We start from the raw sequence: 21,299 nt of genomic DNA, 5'->3' as shown, positions 1-21,299 counted from the left end.
GACTCACAAATGTTACAGTACATGCTCATCTAGAGACAGCACATCAACACAAACACACACATCACGCGTGTATATACACGAAAAAACAAACTATAGTTGTGTACTTGTAGTGTAAGAATAAAGAAAACCTTCAGATAATTCCTGTAATGATTTATATTGTTAAATTGTACTTTTCAGGATCCTGTAGCAACTTTTATTGTGAGTTTTTTTTGTTTTTTTAACAGCAGTGGCAATGTGTGGTTTTATTCATGAGGGACAGGAGTTTTATAATGTATTTCTTTGTTATCATGGGGGAGTTGTTGGATTAAAGAATTTGACTATACTTTAACTTTAAGGGGTTTTTGTTTCAAAATGTTTGGGTGACAAATGTAACATTACAGTATTGTTTCTCTAACGTCCTAGTGGATGCTGGGGACTCCGTAAGGACCATGGGGAATAGCGGCTCCGCAGGAGACTGGGCACAGCTAAGAAAGAATTAGGACTACCTGGTGTGCACTGGCTCCTCCCACTATGACCCTCCTCCAGACTTCAGTTAGAATCCTGTGCCCGGCCGAGCTGGATGCACACTAGGGGCTCTCCTGAGCTCCTAGAAAGAAAGTATATGTTAGGTTTTTTATTTTACAGTGAGATCTGCTGGCAACAGACTCACTGCAGCGAGGGACTAAGGGGAGAAGAAGCGAACCTACCTAACTGGTGGTAGCTTGGGCTTCTTAGGCTACTGGACACCATTAGCTCCAGAGGGATCGACCGCATGGAACCGGCCATTGGTGTTCGGTCCCGGAGCCGCGCCGCCGGCCCCCTTACAGAGCCAGAAGCAAGAAGAATCCGGAAAATCGGCGGCAGAAGACATCAGTCTTCACCAAGGTAGCGCACAGCACTGCAGCTGTGCGCCATTGCTCCTCATACACACTTCACACTCCGGTCACTGAGGGTGCAGGGCCCTGGGTGGGGGCGCCCTGAGAAGCAATAAATACACCTTGGCTGGCAAATATATCACAATATATAGCCCCAGAGGCTATATATGTGATAAATTCCCCTGCCAGAATCCATAAAAAAGCGGGAGAAAAGTCAGCCGAAAAAGGGGCGGAGCTATATCCCTCAGCACACTGGCGCCAATTCTCCCTCACAGTTCCGCTGGAAGGAAGCTCCCTGGCTCTCCCCTGCAGTCTACACTACAGAAAAGGGTACAAAAGAGAGGGGGGGCACTAAATTTAGGCGCAAAATACATATATAGCAGCTATAAGGGGATATAATTTAGTTAATCCCTGTATTATATAGCGCTCTGGTGTGTGCTGGCATACTCTCTCTCTGTCTCCCCAAAGGGCTTTGTGGGGTCCTGTCTTCTGTCAGAGCATTCTCTGTGTGTGTGCGGTGTGTCGGTACGGCTGTGTCGACATGTTTGATGAGGAGACTTATGTGGAGGAGCAGGTGCCTATAAATGTGTTGTCACCCCCTGTGGGGCAGACACCGGAGTGGATGGACTTGTGGAAGGAATTACGCGAAAGTGTCGACTCCTTACATAAAACATTTGACGACATGCCAAATGTGGGGCAGCCGGCTTCTCAGCCCGTGCCTGCCCAGACGTCTCAAAAGTCATCAGGGGCTCTAAAACGCCCGCTACCTCAGGTGGCAGACACAGATGTCGACACGGATACTGATACCAGTGTCGACGACGAAGAAACTAATGTAATGTCCAATAGGGCCACTCGTTATATGATTGAGGCAATGAAAAATGTTTTACACATTTCTGAAGTGACCCCAGGTACCACAAAAAATAAGATTTTACTCACCGGTAAATCTATTTCTCGTAGTCCGTAGTGGATGCTGGGAACTCCGTAAGGACCATGGGGAATAGACGGGCTCCGCAGGAGACTGGGCACTCTAAAAGAAAGATTAGGTACTATCTTGTGTGCACTGGTTCCTCCCTCTATGACCCTCCTCCAGACCTCAGTTAGGATACTGTGCCCGGAAGAGCTGACACAATAAGGAAGGATTTTGAATCCCGGGTAAGACTCATACCAGCCACACCAATCACACCGTATAACTTGTGATACTATACCCAGTTAACAGTATGAAATATAACTGAGCCTCTCAACAGATGGCTCAACAATAACCCTTAGTTAGGCAATAACTACATACAAGTATTGCAGACAATCCGCACTTGGGATGGGCGCCCAGCATCCACTACGGACTACGAGAAATAGATTTACCGGTGAGTAAAATCTTATTTTCTCTGACGTCCTAGTGGATGCTGGGAACTCCGTAAGGACCATGGGGATTATACCAAAGCTCCCAAACGGGCGGGAGAGTGCGGATGACTCTGCAGCACCGAATGAGAGAACTCAAGGTCCTCCTCAGCCAGGATATCAATTTTGTAGAATTTAGCAAACGTGTTTGCCCCTGACCAAGTTGCAGCTCGGCAAAATTGTAAAGCCGAGACCCCTCGGGCAGCCGCCCAAGATGAGCCCACTTTCCTCGTGGAATGGGCTTTTACTGATTTAGGATGCGGCAATCCAGCCGCAGAATGCTCCAGCTGAATTGTGCTACAAATTCAGCGAGCAATAGACTGCTTAGAAGCAGGAGCACCTATTTTGTTGGGTGCCTACAGGATAAAAAGCGAGTCAGTTTTCCTGACTCCAGCCGTCCTGGAAATATAAATTTTTAAGGCCCTGACTACGTCCAGTAACTTGGAATCTTCCAAGTCCCTAGTAGCCGCAGGCACTACAATAGGTTGGTTCAAGTGAAAAGCTGATACCACCTTAGGGAGAAACTGGGGACGAGTCCTCAATTCTGCCCTATCCATATGGAAAATCAGATAAGGGCTTTTACATGACAAAGCCGCCAATTCTGACACACGCCTGGCCGAAGCCAAGGCCAATAACATGACCACTTTCCACGTGAGATATTTCAAATCCACAGTTTTAAGTGACTCAAACCAATGTGATTTTAAGAAACTCAACACCACGTTGAGATCCCAAGGTGCCACAGGAGGCACAAAAGGGGGCTGAATATGTAGCACTCCCTTTACAAATGTCTGAACTCCAGGCAGTGAAGCCAGTTCTTTCTGGAAGAAAATCGACAGAGCCGAAATCTGGACCTTAATGGAACCCAATTTTAGGCCCATAGTCACCCCTGACTGTAGGAAGTGCAGAAAACGACCCAGCTGAAATTCCTCTGTTGGGGCCTTCCTGGCCTCACACCACGCAACATATTTTCGCCAAATACGGTGAAAATGGTTTGCGGTTACTTCTTTCCTGGCTTTTATCAGCGTAGGAATGACTTCTTCTGGAATTCCCTTTTCCTTTAGGATCCGGAATTCAACCGCCATGCCGTCAAACGCAGCCACGGTAAGTCTTGGAACAGACAGGGCCCCTGCTGTAGCAGATCCTGTCTGAGCGGTAGAGGCCATGGGTCCTCTGATATCATTTCTTGAAGTTCTGGGTACCAAGCTCTTCTTGGCCCATCCGGAACCACGAGTATCGTTCTTACTCCTCGTTTTCTTATTATTCTCAGTACCTTTGGTATGAGAGGCAGAGGAGGGAATACATAAACCGACTGGTACACCCACGGTGTCACTAGAGCGTCCACAGCTATTGCCTGAGGGTCCCTTGACCTGGCGCAATATCTAGTTTTTTGTTTAGGCGGGACGCCATCATGTCCACCTGTGGCCTTTCCCAACAGTTTACCAACAGTTGGAAGACTTCTGGATGAAGTCCCCACTCTCCCGGGTGTAGGTCGTGTCTGCTGAGGAAGTCTGCTTCCCAGTTGTCCACTCCCGGAATGAACACTGCTGACAGTGCTAAGACGTGATTTTCCGCCCATCGGAGAATCCTTGTGGCTTCTGCCATCGCCATCTTGCTTCTTGTGCCGCCCTGTCGGTTTACATGGGCGACTGCCGTGATGTTGTCTGATTGGATCAGTACCGGCTGGTTTTGAAGCAGAGGCCTTGCCAGACTTAGGGCATTGTAAATGGCCCTCAGTTCCAAAATATTTATGTGTAGGGACGACTCCTGACTTGACCAAAGTCCTTGGAAATTTCTTCCCTGTGTGACTGCCCCCCAGCCTCGAAGGCTGGCATCCGTGGTTACCAGGACCCAGTCCTGTATGCCGAATCTGCGGCCCTCTTGAAGATGAGCACTCTGCAGCCACCACAGTAGAGATACCCTGGTCCTTGGAGACAGGGTTATCAGCCGATGCATCTGAAGATGCGATCCCGACCACTTGTCCAAGAGGTCCCACTGAAAGGTTCTTGCATGGAACCTGCCGAATGGAATTTTGCTTCGTAAGAAGCTACCATTTTTCCCAAGACTCGTGTGCAGTGATGCACCGATACCTGTTTTGGTTTCAGGAGGTCTCTGACTAGAGATGACAGCTCCTTGGCTTTCTCCTGCGGGAGAAACACTTTTTTCTGTTCTGTGTCCAGAACCATCCCCAGGAACAGTAGGCGTGTGGTAGGAACCAGCTGTGACTTTGGAATGTATAGAATCCATCCGTGCTGTTGTAGCACTTCCCGAGATAGTGCTACTCCGACCAACAACTGCTCCTTGGACCTCGCCTTTATAAGGAGATCGTCCAAGTACGGGATAATTAAAACTCCCTTTTTTCGAAGGAGTATCATCATTTCTGCCATTACCTTGGTAAAGACCCTCGGTGCCGTGGACAGTCCAAAAACGGCAGTGTTTGGAATTGGTAATGGCAATCCTGTACCACAAATCTGAGGTACTCCTGGTGAGGATGGTAAATGGGGACATGTAGGTAAGCATCCTTGATATCCAGGGATACCATGTAATCCCCCTCCTCCAGGCTTGCAATAACCGCCCTGAGCGATTCCATCTTGAACTTGAATTTTTTTATATATGTGTTCAAGGATTTCAAATTTAAAATGGGTCTCATCGAACCGTCCGGTTTAGGTACCAAAAACAGTGTGGAATAGTAACCCCGTCCTTGTTGAAGTAGGGGCACCTTGACTATCACCTGCTGGGAATACAGCTTGTGAATTGCCTCTAGCACAGCCTCCCTGCCTGAGGGAGTTGTCGGCAAGGCAGATTTGAGGAAACGGCGGGGGGGAGACGCCTCGAATTCCAGCTTGTACCCCTGAGATACTACTTGAAGGATCCAGGGATCCACCTGTGAGCGAGCCCACTGATCGCTGAAATTTTTGAGGCGGCCCCCCACCGTACCTGGCTACGCCTGTGGAGCCCCCGCGTCATGCGGTGGACTCAGAGGAAGCGGGGGAAGAATTTTGATTCTGGGAACTGGCTGACTGGTGCAGCTTTTTCCCTCTTCCCTCGTCTCTGTGCAGAAAGGAAGCGCCTTTGACCCGCTTGCTTTTCTGAAGCCGAAAGGACTGTACCTGATAATACAGTGCTTTCTTAGGCTGTGAGGAAACCCCAGGTAAAAAAATTTCTTCCCAGCTGTTGCTGTGGATACGAGGTCCCAGAGACCATCCCCAAACAATTCCTCACCCTTATAAGGCTCTATGTGCCTTTTAAAGTCAGCATCACCTGTCCAGTGTCGGGTCTCTAATACCCTCCTGACAGAATGGACATTGCATTAATTCTGGATGCCAGCCGGCAAAATATCCCTCTGTGCATCCCTCATATATAAGACAACGTCTTATGTTCGCAAAATAGTATCCCTGTTTGACAGGGTTACAGACCACGCTGCAGCAGCACTATCTGCAGGTCTCAGTCTAGTACCTGAGTGTGTAAATACAGACTTCAGGATAGCCTCCTGCTTTTTATCAGCAGGTACCTTCAAAGTGGCCGTATCCTAAGACGGCAGTGCCACCTTTTTTGACAAACGTGTGAGCGCCTTATCCACCCTAGGGGATATCTCCCAGCGTAACTTATCCTCTGGCGGGAAAGGGTACGCCATCAGTAACTTTTTAGAAATTACCAGTTTCTTATAGGGGGAACCCACGCTTTTTCACACTTCATTCACTAATTTGATGGGGGAACAAAACACTGCCTGCTTTTTCTCCCAAAACATAAAACCCTTTTTTAGTGGTACTTGGGTTAATGTCAGAAATGTGTAACACATTTTTTATTGCCGGGATCATGTAACGGATGTTCCTAGTGGATTGTGTATATGTCTCAACCTCGTCGACACTGGAGTCAGACTCCGTGTCGACATCTGTGTCTGCCATCTGAGGGAGCGGGCGTTTTTGAGCCCCTGATGGCCTTTGAGACGCCTGGGCAGGCGCGGGCTGAGAAGCCGGCTGTCCCACAGCTGTTACGTCATCCAGCCTTTTATGTAAGGAGTTGACACTGTCGGTTTATACCTTCCACCTATCCATCCACTCTGGTGTCGGCCCCACAGGGGGCGACATCACATTTATCGGCATCTGCTCTGCCATCACATAAGCCTCCTCATCAAACGTGTCGACACAGCCGTACCGACACACCGCACACACACACAGGGAATGCTCTGACTGAGGACAGGACCCCACACAGCCCTTTGGGGAGACAGAGAGAGAGTATGCCAGCACACACCAGAGCGCTATATAATTTTGGGATTAACACTATATTGAGTGAATTTTTCCCAATAGCTGCTTGTATATACAATATTGCGCCTAAATTTTGTGCCCCCCCCTCTCTTTTTAACCCTTTGAGCCTGAAAACTACAGGGGAGAGCCTGGGGAGCTGTCTTCCAGCTGCACTGTGAAGAGAAAATGGCGCCAGTGTGCTGAGGGAGAAGCCCCGCCCCTTTTTCAACTGACTTTCTCCCGCTTTTTCTGGAATACTGGCAGGGGTAATTTTACATCTATATAGCCTCTAGGACTATATATGATGTAGATTTGCCAGCCAAGGTGTCATATATTGCCCTCAGGGCGCCCCCCCCCAGCGCCCTGCACCCTCAGTGACCGGAGTGTGAAGTGTGCATGAGGAGCAATGGCGCACAGCTGCAGTGCTGTGCGCTATCTTGGTGAAGACCGAAGTCTTCAACCGCCGATTTTCCGGACCTCTTCTTGCTTCTGGCTCTGTAAGGGGGACGGCGGCGTGGCTCCGGGAACGAACACCAAGGCCAGTTCCATGCGGTCGATCCCTCTGGAGCTAATGGTGTCCAGTAGCCTAAGAAGCCCAAGCTAGCTGCAAGCAGGTAGGTTCGCTTCTTCTCCCCTTAGTCCCTCGATGCAGTGAGCCTGTTGCCAGCAGGTCTCACTGTAAAATAAAAAACCTAAAATAAACTTTCTTTCTAGGAGCTCAGGAGAGCCCCTAGTGTGCATCCAGCTCGGCCGGGCACAGAAATCTAACTGAGGTCTGGAGGAGGGTCATAGTGGGAGGAGCCAGTGCACACCAGATAGTACCTAATCTTTCTTTTAGAGTGCCCAGTCTCCTGCGGAGCCCGTCTATTCCCCATGGTCCTTACGGAGTTCCCAGCATCCACTAGGACGTCAGAGAAAAAGGTATTATGTTTGGGGAGAAAAAAACTACCAGTAGTTTTTCCCCCTTCTGAAGAATTAAATGACGTGTGTGAACTAGCGTGGGCTTCCCCTGATAAAAAATTTGTAATTTCAAAAAAATTACTAATGGCGTACCCTTTCCCGCCAGAGGATAGGTCACGTTGGGAAACACCCCCTAAGGTGGATAAAGCACTTAAGCGCTTATCAAAAAAGATGGCACTGCCGTCCCAAGATACGGCCGCCCTAAAGGAACCTGCTGACAGAAAGCAGGAGGCTCTCCAAAAAGCTATATATACACACACTGGTATTATACTGAGACCAGCTATTGCCTCAGCATGGATGTGCAGTGCGGCAGCTGCATGGTCAGACTCCCTGTCAGAGAACATTGACACCCTAGACAGGGACACTATATTGCTAAACGTAGAGCATATTAAAGACGCTGTCTTTTACATAAGAGATGCACAGAGTGATATTTGCCGACTGGCATCAAAAATAAGTGCACTGTCCATTTGTGCCAGGAGAGGGTTATGGACCCGGCAGTGGACAGGGGATGCAGATTCCAAAAGGCACATGGAAGTTTTGCCTTATAAGGGTGAGGAGTTGTTCGGGGATGGTCTTTCAGACTTAGTGTCCACAGCAACAGCTGGGAAGTCAGCATTTTTGCCACATGTCCCCTCACAACCAAAGAGAGCACCGTATTATCAGGTGCAGTCCTTTCGCCCCCAAAAGAGCAGACGGGGTAGAGGCGCGTCCTTTCTGCCCAGAGGCAGAGGTAGGGGAAAAAAGCTGCAGCATACAGCCACTTCCCAGGAACAAAAGTCCTCCCCCGCTTCTTCTGCTAAGTCCGCCGCATGATGCTGGGGCTCAGCAGGCGGAGCCAGGTATGGTGGGGGGCCGTCTCAAAAACTTCAGCAATCAGTGGGCTCGCTCACAGGTAGATCCCTGGATCCTTCAAGTAGTATCTCAGGGGTACAGGCTGGAATTCGAGACATCCCCCCCCTGTCGTTTCCTCAAATCTGCCTTACCAACGACTCCTTCAGAAAGGGAGGCTGTGTTAGAGGCAATTCACAAGCTGTATTCCCAGCAGGTGATAGTCAAGGTGCCCCTACTTCAACAAGGACGGGGTTACTATTCCACAATGTTTGTGGTACCGAAACCGGACGGTTCGGTGAGACCCATTTTAAATTTGAAATCCTTGAACACATATTTAAGAAAATTCAAGTTCAAGATGGAATCGCTCAGGGCGGTTATTGCAAGCCTGGAAGAGGGAGATTACATGGTATCTCTGGACATCAAGGATGCTTACCTGCATGTCCCCATTTACCATCCTCACCAGGAGTACCTCAGATTTGTGGTACAGGATTGTCATTACCAATTCCAGACGTTGCCGTTCGGCCTGTCCACGGCACCGAGGGTATTTACCAAGGTAATGGCCGAAATGATGATACTCCTTCGGAAAAAGGGAGTTTTAATTGTCCCATACTTGGACGATCTCCTGATAAGGGCAAGGTCCAGAGAGCAGTTGTTGGTCGGCGTAGCATTATCTCAGGAGATGTTACACCAGCACGGTTGGATTCTGAATATTCCAAAGTCTCAGCAGGTTCCGGCGACACGTATACTGTTCCTAGGGATGATTCTGGACACGGTCCAGAAAAAAGTGTTTCTCCCAGAGGAGAAAGCCGAGGAGCTGTCGTCTCTAGTGAGAGGCCTCCTGAAACCAAAACAGGTGTCGGTGCATCATTGCACGCGAGTCCTGGGAAAGATGGTAGCTTCCTACGAAGCGATTCCATTCGGCAGGTTCCATGCCAGAACTTTTCAGTGGGACCTGTTGGACCAATGGTCCGGATCGCATCTTCAAGCAAAGCCCCTGCTTCAAAACCGGCCGGTTCTGATCCAGTCAGACCACATCACGGCTGTCGCCCATGTAAATCGACAGGGCGGCACAAGAAGCAGGACGGCGATGGCAGAAGCCACAAGGATTCTCTGATGGGCGGAAAATCACGTGTTAGCACTGTCAGCAGTGTTCATTCCGGGAGTGGACAACTGGGAAGCAGACTTCCTCAGCAGGCACGACCTCCACCCGGGAGAGTGGGGACTTCATCCCGAAGTCTTCCAACTGATTGTAAACCGTTGGGAAAGGCCACAGGTGGACATGATGGCGTCCCGCTTAAACAAAAAGCTGGAAAAATATTGCGCCAGGTCAAGAGACCCTCAGGCGATAGCTGTGGACGCTCTAGTGACACCGTGGGTGTACCGGTTGGTTTATGTGTTCCCTCCTCTTCCTCTCATACCCAAGGTACTGAGGATAATAAGGAGAAGAGGGTAAGAACTATACTCATTGTTCCGGATTGGCCAAGAAGAGCTTGGTACCCGGAACTTCAAGAAATGATCTCAGAGGACCCATGGCCTCTGCCGCTCAGACAAGACCTCCTGCTGCAGGGGCCCTGTCTGTTCCAAGACTTACCGCGGCTGCATTTGACGGCATGGCGGTTGAACGCCGGATCCTAAAAGAAAAGGGTATTCCGGAGGAAGTCATTCCTACGCTTATTAAAGCTAGGAAAGATGTAACTGTACAACATTATCACCGCATATGGCGAAAATATGTTGCGTGGTGTGAGGCCAGGAAGGCCCCAACGGAGGAATTCCAGCTAGGTCGATTTCTGCACTTCCTACAGTCAGGGGTGACTATGGGCCTAAAATTGGGGTCCATTAAGGTCCAGATTTCGGCTCTGTCGATTTTCTTCCAAAAAGAACTGGCTTCACTGCCGGAAGTTCAGACATTTGTCAAGGGAGTGCTGCATATTCAGCCTCCTTTTGTGCCCCCAGTGGCACCGTGGGACCTCAACGTGGTGTTGGGTTTCCTAAAGTCACATTGGTTTGAGCCACTCAAAACCGTGGATTTAAAATATCTCACGTGGAAAGTGGTCATGCTTTTGGCCTTGGCTTCGGCAAGGCGGGTGTCAGAATTGGCGGCTTTGTCATGTAAAAGCCCCTATTTGATTTTCCATATGGATAGGGCAGAATTGAGGACTCGTCCCCAATTTCTTCCTAAGGTGGTATCAGCTTTTCACTTGAACCAACCTATCATGGTGCCTGCGGCTACTAGGGACTTGGAGGACTCCAAGTTACTTGACGTAGTCAGGGCCTTGAAAATTTATGTTTCCAGGACGGCTGGAGTCAGGAAGACTGACTCGCTATTTATCCTGTATGCACCAAACAAGATGGGTGCTCCTGCTTCAAAGCAGACTATTGCTCGCTGGATTTGTAGCACAATTTAGCTTGCGCTTTCTGTGGCTGGCCTGCCACAGCCTAAATCTGTAAAAGCCCATTCCACGAGGAAAGTGGGCTCTTCTTGGGCGGCTGCCCGAGGAGTCTCGGCTTTACAACTTTGCCGAGCTGTTACTTGGTCAGGGGCAAACACGTTTGCAAAATTCTACAAATTTGATACCCTGGCTGAGGAGGACCTTGAGTTCTCTCATTCGGTGCTGCAGAAGTCATCTGCACTCTCCCGCCCGTTTGGGAGCTTTGGTATAATCCCCATGGTCCTTACGGAGTCCCCAGCATCCACTAGGACGTTAGAGAAAATAAGATTTTACTCACCGGTAAATCTATTTCTCGTTGTCCGTAGTGGATGCTGGGCGCCCGTCCCAAGTGCGGACTGTCTGCAATACTTGTATATAGTTATTGTTAACTAAAAGGGTTATTTTTGAGCCATCTGTTGAGAGGCTCTGTTATGTTCATACTGTTAACTGGGTATAATATCACGAGTTATACGGTGTGATTGGTGTGGCTGGTATGAGTCTTACCCGGGATTCAAAATCCTTTCCTTATTGTGTCAGCTCTTCCGGGCACAGTATCCTTACTGAAGTCTGGAGGAGGGTCATAGTGGGAGGAGCCAGTGCACACCAGGTAGTCCTAATTCTTTCTTAGCTGTGCCCAGTCTCCTGCGGAGCCGCTATTCCCCATGGTCCTTACGGAGTCCCCAGCATCCACTACGGACTACGAGAAATAGATTTACCGGTGAGTAAAATCTTATTTTTTCCCACAGTAGAGTGACATGTCCCATCACTGTTGGAGTTGGTGTCAGGTTCCACCCTTCTCTGATTACTTTTTTTTTTTACCCTGTCTGTGAAAATGTGTAGGGTTTATTCATAGGGGAGGGTTATTGTGTGGGACTTTTACCCTGTCGTTGGAAATCTATGGCTTTTTCATGGCTAGGGGGGACTATTGTGGGGTTATTGTACCCTGTTGGTGGAAATGTGTACTAAAGGGTTATTCATGGCTAGGTGCTATTGTGTGTGTGTGTGTGGGGGGGGGGGGGGGTATGCACGGGTTTATTCATGTGGGATGAGGGCTTTATAGTGTATTTCTTTTCCTGGGGGGTTGTTCGGTTAATGAATTGTACTGTACTTTAGGGGGTTTTTGTATAAAATTTAATGTTACAGTGGTGTTTTTTCTCCCATAATAAAGTGACATGCCCAATGGCAGGAGGCCAACGAGGCCCCAGCAGCCCTCCAGTTGCCAGTAAGTACGGTGCATCATACATTATGTTACTCTTCTGTTACACTTACTGTAGTAAGTAGTACTGGTAGTGCTAGTATTATTAGTAGTAGTAGTAGTAGTAGTAGTAGTAATAATAATAATAATAATAATAGTATTAGTGGCAGTAGTAAAAGTAGTAGTAGTAGTATCAGTAGTGGAAGTAGTAAAGGTAGTAGTAATAGTAGTACTAGTACTTGAAACTATTATAATGTTAGATATACTGATGAAAAAGTTGCAAAAATTGGTGATGATGAACACAAAACATGAAGATAGACATTTATAAGTTACTAGCTGATGTGCCAGTTTAAACTGGGCAAAGGTTTGATGGGCAGAATATTTTACCCCTTTTCATCCCCTTAGCAGGCAAATTAAAAAAAAATCCCTGCTTAGTGGGTGGCTGCAAATAACGGTCACAGTTTCCAGACAACATAGCAGGTCACATGTTTCAGGTCACCCAACAGGTGCACAGGGAGAGTTTACCAATTGTCACATTTTCAAGAGCACAATGGTGATGCATTGTAAATGGAAGGTGGATGTTTTGCCACATGACTCCAAACCAAAGCTACCAATTACAATATTTTTCTGCAAATCTATGGACCAAGACCTTTAGGCCTAGATTTATCAAGCCTTGGAGAGTGATAAATAGCACAGTGATAAAATATCAACCAACCAGCTCCTAACTCTCATTTTTCAAACACAGCCTGTGACATGGAAGTTAGGTGCTGATTGGTTGGTACTTAGGGCCTAATTCAGAGTTGATTGCAGCAGCTAATTTGTTAGCAGTTGGGCAAAACCATATGCACTGCAGGTGGGGCAGATATAACATGTGCAGAGAGAGTTAGATTTGGGTGGGGTGTGTTATTATTATTATTATTATTATTATTATTATTATTATCCTTTATTTATATGGCGCCACAAGTGTTGAAACTGAAATCTAAATTGCAGTGTAAAAATAAAGCAAACAGTATTTACCCTGCACAGAAACAATATAACCCACCCAAATCTAACTCTCTCTACAAATGTTATATCTGCCACTCCTGCGGTGCCCATGGTTTTGCCCAACTGCTAACAAATTTGCTGCTGCGATCAACTCTGAGTTGCCCCTTTTATCACTGTGCTATTTATCACTCTCCAAGGCTTTATAAATGGGGGCCTTAATTTGGTATATGATGTGCCCTGCTCAGACAACGGCATCATAGAAGTCTCACTCATAACAGTCGTCCTTCTGCTATTAATATATACAGATGTAGCCACGCTCATTGTGGTTACATCTGGGTGCGAATGTGCCTCATTTGCCACGACTAGGTGTGCACGTCCTGGCAAGATGTAGCTCCGATGAGCATGGCTACATCTGTAGATAACATAACAAAGGAAAGGTGACTCTAACCTTCCAGAGAGATAAAGAAATTGCCAATAGCAAATTGGTTTCTCTGGGCAACCTCTCCACTTTATCTCTGCCAAAGGTTTGATACATCTGTCCGTAAAGGGCCGTATTCACGGGCCGATTTGGGGAGAGATGTGTGTCAAGAGTTTCGCTCAGCACAGATCCCTCCCCCCGCTCAGCACAGCGCGATGTGTACTGAGCGTGCAGGGGGAGACGGGGGGGGGGGGGGCGCTCATTTCACCCAGCGGGTGAAGTGAGCGACCTGCTAGATTGGCCTGCAGGCTAATCTAGCACCAGCGATAGCGATGCATGGGGCTGCACATCACTATCGCTGTGAGGGGTACACACGGAGTGATCGCTGCTTAAAATCTAGTCAGATTGCTTAGATTTTAAGCAGTGATCGCTCTGTGAGTACCCCCCTTAAGTGAGTGCTCCAATCAGACAATGAGCCAAGCTGATACATTTATTATATTGTATTCGGTCTGTGGCAGGGTGGGCATATACCCTAACATGAAAGGATTTAACTTCTACAGAAGTATGGAGAAACTCTGTTTTCCCTCTATTTGCCGATGTCGGCACTGATCACTTTATGATCAAAATTGATATTCTACAAATTGATATTCTACAAATGTAAGGCATTTTATATACTTTGTTTTTTTATATATATAAGTGGTTAAACTTTGGCTACATGCAATATGGGGGGGGTCAAGCGAACTGGCAGCAGGCAGTCAGAGCGGGTTGGGGTCAGAGCAAGGGGGCAACGGGCAATAAGCAGAGTTGACCCAGCATATGCATTTGTTAGGTCACCTTACTATGGTGCCATTGGGTTGTAGGGGCAGATCGAGGGGGCAGGGCATATACATATGTCGGGACACCTTACTATAGCAGCGGCGTGGGTATGAGCAGAGTGAGAGGGAATTGGGGCAGCAGGTAGTCAGGAGGAGGAGTCCCGGCATATGCATATGCCCTGGGCTCCTCTGATTGGCTGCTGTTACAGAAGAGAGTAGGGAGAAGGCAGGGAGACAGCAGTCTCTGCTGCTTTTCTTCCCAAACAAATTGAGATGGCAAATAGATTTTGCGAAGCAAAACGGAAAGCAGAGCTTTTTGTGCTTCTATGAATCACTCTACCTATAATACTGTATGGGGAAGCGCCCCCAACACAGGGCTGGGGGGAATACATACGTTTTACCGGCAGACAGGATGCTGGCTGTCAGTACACCAACAGCGGCATCCCGTCTGACGGCATCCCAGCAGCGAGGCAGTGAGTCCCCTCGGGCCTGGTGGCTAGCTACACTCACCACCGGTTATATTCCCACTCGGTTGGTGGCGTGAACCCAACAACCTAGTGGTATTTCAGAGGCTGTCAGGATTCAGTCTTCTGAATGCCGGAATCCCAACAGTCGGTATTTTAACTGCATCCTAGCTGGGACACCACTAGAGAAATCTGAAACCTCTCCACAGTAACTTCATCTGTGAGTAGGAGGTACTGTGGTAGTGGAAAGGCATGTTATCACTGATAAATGGCTTTTCACTGCTCCATGAATAGACCCATAAATCTTCATCTATATAAAATCAAATTCAGGTGATATCAACATATTTTTTTCCCCTTTATTTCCATTTTGAATTATGTTCTCTTTCGGTACATTTATAATAAATAGGAAAATTAAAGATAAATGCTGCCTGGAACCAATTTGTGGGAAATGCTCTTAGTATAGCAACATCTATCTAATAAAAAGCAACATCATTTTGTAGAAGTATGATTTCAATAGGGCAATGAATATTATTAAAGACCTAAACCAAGCCTTTTAGTTTTAACTACAGACCTGAAGCTTCAGATACTGTTCTTAACTACTTTATATGAAAACACCATTTCAGGATGCTTAAAAAGAAGCACATCACGGCAATGCTTATTACTGCGCATTAGACCAATTCAGTACTTGAACAGATGGCAGTTGCTTACAATCACCTATCTGCCTGACCTAAGGCCCACCTGAGTCAGACTAGAGACATGGAAGACACAACACTGCTCACCAGATACAGTACTGGACTGGGACATGAAGAACCCACAGGTAGAATGCAATGACAGGAGACCACACAGTACTCCCAGGCTCCTCTTACTTTAGCAGAAGACGAGCAGAAAGGTAAAGGTTGAAGAATCTAGAGGAAGAGTACAGAGGATGTAGGAAAAGGTGCTGGACAAAAGGAAAAGTGTACAGGGGAAATTGGATTGTGAGACAAAAACGTCAAAATGACAGAGAAGTAAAAGAAGACAGACATACATGCAGAGAGGCTGGCTCGGACAGTGGATGGAAAGAGATTTGGATAGATGGGGAATGAAAGAGCGTATCATGCAGATGAGATGTACAGAGAGACAGGTGCAGTAAGGAGACTAAAAGAGACACTCAAACATACAGTACATATAAAGTTCAAAGGGGCTGGTATGGACATGGAACAAGCAGTAATGTTGGGGCCAGTAGTGGAATTGCAGAGGCTGGTGCAAACAGCAGAAGGCAGACAGGCTGGCACAGACAACAGAAGATCCTTTTGGAGCAGGTCCTACATATTGAAGAGTGAATAACACTTGATTGACTTGGCCTTTGATCTGCAGATTAAGAGGATGCAACACTATCACTCTGATTACAGATTGCAGTATACTCTTGTTGTAGCACCAGGATATAATGAATCTGAAAATACTGACATAGACAAGTCTAATGAGCTGGAAGCATATCGCGTAAAATGTGTTACATGTTTATGCAAATCTTCCAAGTGCCATATATAAATTGAATGTTTCCTTTCCACTATTTGTGACCCTGGATTTATGCCTCTTCATTTGTGATGAACTTATAAACCTAAAGCTAATTTATATTAAGTGGTATTAACTGTTCAATTGGTAGGACCTGTCCCAAAAGGAACTTATTCATTCGGATTCTCTAGGAGAGATTCTGGATGACCGGCACAGACAGGATAGGATAGTAGTAAAAAGACCATGGCACATTCTGACTTTGCCTTCCAGTCTTTGGTCCGTGTCCGGGGTGAGGAGGAAGAAATATTGGGTGCTGCTGCCAAGTGGACAGGAGGTAAAGTCAGAGTACAGACAGCAAATAATATGTCACTAGCAGACCCCTGACCCCCTCCAGAAGAAAAGCACTTGAAATACCGCATGGGGCAGTCATGAAACTCAGCAAAACTGCTGACTTTCTTCTCAAATTGAACTTTTTTTTTTCCAAAACATTTTATTGTTTTTTTCAAAACATTAAATTGTTTTTTTTCAGACAAATACGACAGGTATGTGAGTACATTCCAAGAAAATCAGTGCTATTATAAATAATAACAACAATCAAGGAAAGCCATTTCACATAATAGCGTTAGTAGAACTTCGAAGTACAAAAAGGAGAATTTATAAATGAAACAATAATATCCTGTAAGGGGAAATTAACTACTGATTCCAACAGAAGGGTGTTAAAAATGTAGGAATCAACCAACAAAAAGGGGAATGGGGGGGAGGGGAGGGTAGGGAAGCTATCAATTGCATTAAGGTAGATTCTGCATTGAGGCATAAGTCCAAGAACCTTTATGTTGTAACTAAACACAATGGTACGAGAGTTTAAAGAACGCTAGTGGGAGACATAATTGTCAAAAGAGAAGTTCCTGAAGATTAAACAGATCATCAAATCTTAAATCTAGGTCAAGGCTCGTCATAGGTGCCAATCAGTACCCTCAAAGGCCATTGTGATTTTATCTTGCGTAAGGGGATCTAATGAGTAAAGCCCCCCTTTATAATAAAATTATAAATTATAATCCCATATCTAGGTCTGGGAATACAGATCATCTATCAAAATATAATAACTGTATATGTTTCTGATGTATTTCAGCTAAGGAGGGGGAAGATTTAGAGATCCAGTGAATCATGATCACCTTTTTTGCAACTGTTACAACTATTGTAAAAATTGTAGTAATTTGTTCTTATCTGGACCTAAATTCTGCCATGCCTGAATGGAGGAATCGGGTAATAGTTTATTATATAATATCTTAGTGGGGTAAGGATTATGATCTAAGAAGAGAGTTGATATAATCTTGGGAGAGAAGTAAATTCATGTTAGGAATCGGATTAAGAGTGGAAACATAATGACGGACTTGAAGGTACATTAAAAATTGCTGTTTCGGTAGGTGGTAAGTATTTTGAAGATCCCGGAATGTGTGAATTTGACCCCAAATACTTTGGAGGCAGTTGAAAGGCCCCTATCCCTCCAGCAACTGAAATTAACATTAGCTAATGAAGGAGGAAAAGATGGATTGCCCCAAACGTAATGTATGATGAGCTGAAAGGATCTATAGGCAGTCGTTAATTGATGGAAATCCAAGCGTATCCAATGTATTTCTACATATAAAATTTTCGAGTATTGTATTACGTTAGTGATTGGCTCCTGCATACCTCCACTTATGCTGACTGGGAGCTCTCTCTTACATCCCAAGCCATTAGGGGGATATCTAATGGCTTGGGATGTAAGAGAGAGCTCCCAGGGAATAGGGAATGAATAATGCCCGATCTAGTGTAAAGTCAGCAAAAGTGGAGGTAAGAATAGGGGAAGATCTTTCCAGCCGACATATAAAGTAGCTATTTTAGAAAGTGCAGGGGAGTAATTAGCTTTATACAGGTGTTAAATGATAAGGGTAATGTGTACACCTAGTAATTTCGATTTATTGGAAGCAATTTTAAAAGGAGACAAGGTTAGTATAGATTGTATACTATCAGGGGGGGGGGGCACTAAGGGGTAGTATTTCTGATTTGGACACATTAATCTTGAGGCCTGAAAATACTCCAATGGAAGAGATCATTTTCAATTCTATGGGGACAGAATGGGAGGTGTTCAAGAGGAATAGGAGCATATTATCAGCTAAAAGAGAAACTTTAAGTTCATGTAGCCAATAGAGATACCGTTTATCAGCGTAGAAGAACGACTCGTTATAGAGGTTCTATAGTGAGATCGAAAAGAAGTGGGAAAAGGGGACATCCTTGTCTTGTACCGTTAGCTATAGCAACAGGAGCAGAAAGAAGGCCATTACAGGAAATCAGGGAAGTCAACACATTGTAGAGAGACTGTATCAACATTACAAAGGAATGGGGAAAATCAAAATTAGAAAGGGTTTGAAATAAATGAGGCCACAATATCATGTCAAAGACCTTCTTGGTGTCTAAGGCTAGAATAATATTTGGGTCCTTGGAACCAGAGGAGTTTAACTGTTGGGTGGCCGAGATGACCTTGTGAACCATGCCCACTGATTGGTGCCCCATAATAAATTCAGTATGGTCTGGATGGACAAAATGCGAAAGAATGAGTTTGAGATGGTCAGCCAATATTTTAGTAAGGATTTTATAGTCCAGGTTAAGAAGGAAAATGGGGCAGTAAGATCCTTGGAGGGAGAGGTCTTTGTCAGGTTTGGGGAGTACTTTTATGTCTGCTGAGTTCAAATATAATGATATAGAGTGATTATTAAGTAAGTGATTACATACTGAAACTAGGGTGTCAATAATTTTTGGTGCTAAGATTTTTTAAAAATTCTCCCGAGATACCATTTGGGCCAGGAGCTTTCACAGGTTTTAAGTGTTTAATAGCTAAAGCAATTTTAGTAGACATAATGGGCACAGATAAAGTAGAAAGAATGTCAGATGGGACCTGAGGCAGTTAGAGATGATCCCAGGAGTTAACAGGTGAGATTGTAAACTCTGGGGGAAAGTGAGAAGGAGGGACCAACTAGGGCACAGAATATAAGGATTCTTAAAATTAATTCATAACTTCTGATATTTGCTGATTGCTATTCATAAGGACACTGTCAGAATGTCTAAGGGGATAAGTCACCATGGGAGGTCGAGTCCCATTCAATAAGTTAGTTAGCAATTTGTTGCCAAACTTGTGGTAACACAAGTTTATATTGAACAGGTGCCAATCTCCCATGGCATGAAGATGTGTGGGTTTTTGCAGAGAGGTGTAATTGTTTGGATTCAGCAGACAGGTGTGATTTAAAAGTCTGAAAGGTGTCAGTTAAGGCCTGTTGCAAAGCTAGGTAAGAGGATGCAGATTGTTTCCAGACAGATGAGGAATAAGATATGATCATTCCATGTAATACTGACTTTGTTGATTGGCAAAATAACAGCATATATGACCTGAGATGGGATCAGTCATTGAGGGAACAGTCGTTCCATGATTCTTTGAATTTATCACAGAATTTGAGGGAGCAAGACAAGTGTCTCCATTGCCTATTAAAATGAGTCTCTTTGGATATGCTAAGGGTGAACCAAATAAGGGCGTGGTCTGACACAGAAATTGCTTTAATAGTAATATCTCCAACAGTAGGTAGGAGTGAGTGTGAAATAAGAATAAAATCGATTCGCAACAAAATGTAATTAGCCACTTAGAGGCACATGTATTCTCTCTCAATAGGTTGGAGTGTTCTCCAAACAGCTGTAGTTTGGTGTATAAAAAAAAATTGCAGTGCACAAAGTTTAGGAAGTAGAGGGTGGCGATGCACCAGAGGTTACACCCATGTGATGTGGTAGTGAGGGGGGCAATGCACCTGAGGTTTGTCAGTCATCTGGGTCACAAGCGACTTTTTTAGGTGTTGGTGAGGCTGGCAGTGTAACCGTGACGGGTGCCATATTGGAATCCGCCCATCATTTCCCCTGTCTTCTCCTCTACATATTGCTTGAGGTCTGGTGGGTCTACCTGGTGCTAAAAACTTCTCCATGTGCTAAGGAGGTAGTACGGGGGCTGTCTGGTCTGCTGGAGGCTGTAAAAAGCCTTGTAAAGGGTATGGTGAGCGGGTCTTCCATGGAGCTGTATTGCGGAGCTGCTCACCGCATCGGAACTTTTAAATATAAAGACATGGCAACAGGGGCTGCCATGTGGTCAGCCTGTGCCTCCATCATCAGTGAGAAAGGGGAAAATCTTCCACTTAGTTACCCAGTGGGTCAGTATGACCCTGATCAGATGCCACTTACATTAATCTTCTCTCTAACTTCCCTTCTTTTCCACACTGCACCTTCCCTTTCCTATTTAAAACATTGGGAGCTGCACTATTATTGGAAGCCGGAAAGACCATCAAAATGAGTTGCAAACAAGGTATAAAAAAGGGGTACCAATGGGGCTGCCAGGAAATCTATTGGGGTCCATTCACAGTACTTTTTATGAGCTTACCCCATCCCCCACAGACGTTACCAGTAGAATATGAAAGTTAGGTATTGATTTCTACAGAATGCATGTTGGGCCTAATATAGATGTGCATGGAGAGACTAATATGCTCTAATATGGTAATGCAGCAGTAGGGGGCGTCACGCCTCCTGGTACATTACTGATCTGAGCTGTGCACTAGGATGCAGCATCAGATTATCTGTGACACCATCGGCCGGCTGCGTGACCCATTGACTGCGGAAAGTATCAGCAATCTTTGTCAATCATCTTCTTTCAATATGTTGCATTTTGGCAATTTTATTTTTACTTCAAAAAGATTATCTCAGGTTTACTTAGAAAGTGGCATAAAAGGGCAATGGGAAATCAATTATGAAACCAGACATTTTTTAAATACATTTTTTTTTTTCAGAGTGGAGACCTGACTTGTCCCAGAGAAGAGATCCTCTCCCCAAATTATCATAAAAATAATTAGTGATTGATAAAGCAGGAAATGCTAGATACCCTGGCCATTAATCATGCTGGCAGCTAAAGACAATCTGAAGCCGCTAGCCGCTAGCAAGAGCTTTCAAATGAACTGCAGAAACCTTTTACTGAATGTAAATACTGCTTACCATACAAATCGAGCATCTTCCAAACAAAGTGTCATTTGCACACAAGACCATTGAGTCTTGACATAAGTTAAATTGTAAAAGTTACTTCACTAGTAAAATTACAGACACACATAACATACTGTACACCAGGCATGTCAAACTCAAAACCTCAACTGGGCCGAATAATCCTA

The sequence above is a fragment of the Pseudophryne corroboree genome, chromosome 4 (genome assembly GCF_028390025.1).
Source record: "Pseudophryne corroboree isolate aPseCor3 chromosome 4, aPseCor3.hap2, whole genome shotgun sequence".
Taxonomy (NCBI): Eukaryota; Metazoa; Chordata; class Amphibia; order Anura; family Myobatrachidae; genus Pseudophryne; species Pseudophryne corroboree.
This window is presented reverse-complemented; position numbering follows the sequence as displayed.